Consider the following 6,000-nt stretch of genomic DNA (forward strand, 5'->3'; position numbering starts at 1 on the left):
ATCCCTTTTCTAATAATTCCTAGCATCCTGTTTGCTATTTTGGCCGCGGTGGCACATTGGGTGGAAGGTTTCATCGTATTGTCTATGATGACACCCAGATCCTTTTCTTGGGTGCTAACCCCCAAGATGGACTCTAGCATCCGATAACTGTGATTCGGGTTATTCTTCCCAATGTGCATCACTTTGCATTTGTCCACATTAAATTTCATCTGCCACTTGGACACCCAATTTTCTAAGGTCTGCCTGCAATTTTTCACAATCCACATGCGTTTTAACAACTTTGAACAGTTTAGTGTCATCTGCAAATTTAATAACCTCACTCGTCATTACAATTTCCAGATCATTTATAAATAAGTTGAATAGCACCGGTTCCAGTACAGACCCCTGCGGCCCTCCACTGTTTAATCTCCTCCATTGAGAAAAATGACCATTTTAACCCTTCCCTCTGTTTTCTATCTGACAACCAATTTGCCACCTATCCCCATGACTCTTTAATTTTCTGAAGTGTCTCTCATGAGGAACTTCATCAAAAGTTTTCTGAAAATCTAGATACACTACATCCACATGTTTATTCACACCTTCAAAGAAGACAAGCAAATTGGTGAGTCAAGCAAATTGGTGAGGCAAGATCTCCCTCATTTTTTCTACCATCCATTCCTCTCCTTATGTACCCAAGCATCCTTCTACCTTTCACTGTCACCTTTTGTACCTGTTTGGCCACCTTAAGAACATCACATGCAATCACACCTAAGTCTCATTTCTCTGTCATGCACAAAAGTTCTTCATCCCCTAAACTGTACCGTTCCCTGAGGTTTTTGCAGCCCAAATTCATTACCCTGCATTTCTTAACATTAAATTTTGCCTGCCAGATTTCAGCCCTTCCTCATGTTATCCACACCATCAGGGTTGTCTACCCTATTGCAGATTTTGGTATTTACCACAAAGATGCAAACTTTACCAGACAGCCCTTCAGCAATATCACTTACTAAAATGTTAAAAAGAACAGGCTCAATAACTGAGCCTTGAAGCACACCACTGGTAACATTCCTTTCCTCAGAGTGAGCCCCGTTTACTGTTGTCCTTTGTCATCTTCCACTCTACCAGTTCCTAAACTAGTCCATCAATTTAGAACCTATACTAAGGGCACTCAGTTTATTTATTAGACACTTGTGCGGACTGTGTCAAAGGCTTTGCTAAAATCTAAATGCATCACACCCAGTGCTGTCCTTCCTTCTAACTCTTTGGTCACCCAATCAAAGAAACTGATCAGATTTGTTGACAAGACCTGCCTCTAGTGAAACCATGTTTCCTTGACTCCTATAATCCATTGGAGGTGGAGGGGTTTAGGTCACTGGGGAAGGAAGAGGCAGAGGGGACAATGGGAGTACTGGAGAGGAAATGAGAGGGAGATGGTAAAAACCAGTAGGTAGTTCAGAAATAAAATGTAGACTAAGGACTAGAGGGTGAGAGAAAGGAAGATAAATGCAGAGAAGAGAAAAATGGAGAAAAAGGGCCATTCTTGGCAACCACCTAAAAAGTGTCTGCTGATCGCATGTCAATCATGCATCAGCGTCCTGTAGAGAATCATGTCTACTTTTACTAATAGAAACTTTAAATGTAGGCCAGCATTGTACAGGCCTACATTTAAGGCTTCTGTCTCTCACCTACAGAGATGCATAGGGACGCTTACGGACTCCCAAGACCACTTTTGATGGAGACCGTGCTATGCCTAGGACGCCTGTAGGTGCGCAACATACACCTACAATGTAGGCGTCCTTCCCCACTTGTATTTAAAAAAAATGTGTTCCCTGATTGGCTGTGAGGCGGCAGTAGGACGCCTACTGCCACCTACAATCGGGACACCCGTTTCTAGAATCAGCCTCAAAATAAACAAAAGATCAGTGTCAGATAGTTGTAGAAAAGGAAAGGAAGAAAACAAGAGGCGAAAGATGAAATGGAAAAGCCAACCTGGAAAAGAATTCAGGAGAAGACTTGACACGGAGATTAGGACCAGCCCATTAGGAAAATAAAATGCATAGATTTGCTTAGATGTCACTTCAGAGAGAAGGCTTCTGATGCAGGCGCGGATCATGAGAGGAGCCGCGGCGGTGGCTTTGAACTCAAAAATAACTTCGGCAAGGGACTGTAAGGGAGCCAGCCAGAAAGTAACAGAAATGTTGCTGCCCTACTGCACAGGGAAGGGGGGAATACTGCTGCTGCAGCTGCACAAGGAAGTGGAGGGGGAGGGAAATACTGCTGCTGCTGCTGCAAAGGGAAGTAGGGGGAGGGGAAATGCTACTGCACAGGGAAGTGGAGGGGAGGGAATGCTGCTGCTGCACAGGGAAGTAGGGGGAGGAAATGCTGCTGCACAGGGAAGTGGGGGGAGGAGGGAAATGCTGTTGCACAGGGAAGTGGGGGGGAGAGGGAAAGGGGGCCAGGGAGCGAACTTGTTTTGCTGGTGGGGAGGGGTGTGCGGGGGAAGCAGTGAGCAATCTTGGTTTGCTTTGGGGGGAGACAGAAGGGGGCCACGGAGAAAGACAAAGAAAGGCAGGGGACCATGGAGAAACAAAGCAAGCAGGCAGTGCACAAGAACGAAAGACAGCAGGCAGGGAGAGAGACAGAAAGAAAGAAAGACAGATGAGGCCAGGGAGAGAGACAGACAGAAAGCAAGAAAGAAAGGGGGCCAGGGAAAGAGACAGACAGAAATCAAGAAAGACAGACAGACAGGAGGCCAGGGAGAGAGACAGACAGAAAGCAAAAAAGACAGACGGACAGGAGGTCAGGGAGAGAAACAGAAAGCAAGAAAGACAGACAGACAGACAGGCAGACAGGAGGTCAGGGAGAGAGACAAACAGAAAGCAAGAAAGACAGACAGACAGGAGGACAGGGAGACAGACAGTCAGGGGGCCAGGGAGACAGGAAAGGGATTTGGGGGTACTGATTGATAGAACCCTGAAGCCATCGGTGCAATGTGTGGCGGCAGCGAAGAGAGCAAACAGGATGTTGGGCATAATTAGAAATGGGATCACGAGTAGATCGGAAGAAGTCATAATGCCACTTTATAGAGCAATGGTTAGACCACACTTGGAGTACTGTGTCCAACACTGGTCTCCTTACCTTAAGAAGGACATAACTCTGTTGGAGAAGGTGCAAAGGCGAGCCACGAAACTAGTCAAAGGATTGAAAAATTTGAGCTATGAAGAACGCCTCAGGAAACTGGGACTGTTCACACTCGAGAGGAGAAGACTGAGAGGCGATTTGATAGAGACTTTTAAAATATTAAAAGGATTCGATGAAATAGACCAAGAAGCAGCATTACTAAGTTTTTCAGATGTGACACGGACTAGAGGTCATAGCCTGAAACTGGGTGGCAGCAGGTTTAGGACGAATGCCAGGAAGTTCTGTTTCTCACAACGAGTGGTGGGCGCTTGGAATTCTCTTCCTGAGGATGTTGTGGCGGAGACTACTCTTCGGGGTTTCAAGCACAAGTTGGATATACACCTTCTTGCAAATCATATTGAGGGATACGGTAATTTCAGATTTTCATAATAGAGAACCTAAATGGGCCGCCGCGTGAGCGGATCGCCGGACTTGATGGACCTCGGTCTGATCCGGCGAAGGCATTTCTTATGTTTTTATGTGAGAGAGAAAGAAAAAAAGATAGACAGGAAGAAAGAGACAGGGACAGGGAGAGAGACAGAAAGACAGACAGACAAAGGGGGCCAGGGAGAGAGACAGACAGAAAGAAAGACAGACAGACAGTGGGAGGGAGAGAGACAGAAAGAAAGAAAGACATATATTCTAGCACCCGTTAATGTAACGGGCTTAAACATTAGTATACAATAATGTATTAGACAAGGAAAAGAATTACAGAAATAATAGGAAAGTTCATACACCCAAGACCACACACCCATAAAATAAAAAATATGTTTAAAAATAAACTATAAACTGCAGACCTTGTACACGATGCAGGCAGGCTTTATTATGACAAGTAAATTTGATTGCACTTTCTCGTAATACCAACTTAAGAGATCAACTTGTGCCATCTGCACTTCCTGTAGAGAATACGATCCAGCATGTTCACACTGGACATCAACCATGCATGAAATGCTCAGTTTGTAAGCATTCTATGCAGGTCACTACTTTTATACATCCACGGACTGGAAAATCATATAAGTTAAACTTCAGCAGTAACTGTAACACTGAATGTGTCATTTACATCATCAGATGTCCTTGCAATCTATTATATGTGGGCAAGACCAAGAGGAAGATTAAGACAAGGATCATAGAACATAGAAGCTGTATCTTAAGAGAAATATTAACAGCGCCCTTGGCTCAACATTGGAGAGACTTTTCACACACTATTGATGAATTACGCTTTTTGATATTCAAAACTTATAAAAAGAACTGGAGAGGTGGTGATATTGATAATGTCCTGCTACGGACAGAACAAAGGACGATTTTTGAACTTAATACAATTATACCTGCAGGTCTTAATGCAGAAATAGATTACCGTCCTTTTCTTTAACTTTTATTCTTCAATTTTTATGTCTTTCAGCTTTTTATATAATAACTGCCATATGTTTTTAACATATGTTTTTGTTGTATTTATATTTGAGACTTAAACAATCATTTACATATATATAATTTTCTTATTGTTCTAATAATTTTCTTACTTCTTTAATATATGTTATTTAAAGACTTATAATTATTGCTATATGTTTTTAATTTTATGTCATATATTTCATGATTCCATTGTTTTATCATGTTGCTTAGATATTATTTATACAAAATATAGATTGTTGAGTTTTCCTTTTTTTTCTCCTTTTTTCTTTTTCTTAATTCATTATTCATTAAACAAAATGCTGTCTTTATACTATTTTCTCTATATCTTCCATAATACCCACTATTCATATTTATATCTTTTATTATTTTATCACACAATAACTTATCTAGACATCTGACATAATCATTGCTTAATATATTCTTTTAGTCTGAGTCCCTTCCTTTCTTATGAATGGACACGCTTACAATCAAGATGATTGGCTAGTTTTGTTCTGCCTATTTACTCTTTATTTATCCTTTATTTATACTATTTACAATCCTCTACACACACAGACATATATTTTACATTTAATCCGTTCCTTTTTCAGCATGTTTGTTTGTTGTTTTTTTAGTTCTAAGTATTTTTCATTTTTTCACGATCGATCTGGCATTTTACTACAATTTTTCGGCAAATTTGCGATTGCACTTTACGGCCTCTTTCCATTTATAGCTTCACTGGAATCAAACTTTATTTTCACTCGGGCGGTTTTTTCAGCATGTCACCTATCGGGTAAGTCTCTATTTTCATCTTTATTTGATTTTGTGACTTTTACTTCTCTCCTCTCTTTTGTATATGCCTGCTTTTTTCTTAGTTCTGCTGTTTATCTTTTTCAAACGCTCTGCTGTTCATTTTCATCAATTATGTTTCACATTTTTTTGCATATTCTTTATTTTGTAATATCTGTCTTTAAAGCATACAATCTGTGACATCTGCTCTGAATTCTACTTTCTTTGTAAGCCACAAGTATTTCCATATGGTGTTTCTCTTGTTATAATTGAATATAATATAATATTTGGTTGGGGTGCCTCTGCAAATGAGTAAATATATAGTGGTTTGGCATATATACATATATATCTCTTTATTGATTTCATAATCACTGCAGGGTTAAGGTTTTTCATAAAAAATGATGATTTTTTAACATGATTATATACCTTTCATTATCTGGGTTGTCTTCTCATTTTAATAGCATATGATCAGTAACTATCCTATGGTTGTACTGTTTTTAATTACTTTTAATTGTTGTTAATTGGCTTTCTTTTACATTCAATAGTATACGATTAGTAATTACCTAATGGTTGTATTGTTTCTAATTGCTCTCAACTGGTGTCAATTGCCTTATTTTTAATTATCATTGTTGTTTCATTGCTGTATATCATAGTGACTTATGACATTTA

This window comes from Geotrypetes seraphini, chromosome 2, assembly GCF_902459505.1.
Source record: "Geotrypetes seraphini chromosome 2, aGeoSer1.1, whole genome shotgun sequence".
In the NCBI taxonomy this organism is placed as follows: Eukaryota; Metazoa; Chordata; class Amphibia; order Gymnophiona; family Dermophiidae; genus Geotrypetes; species Geotrypetes seraphini.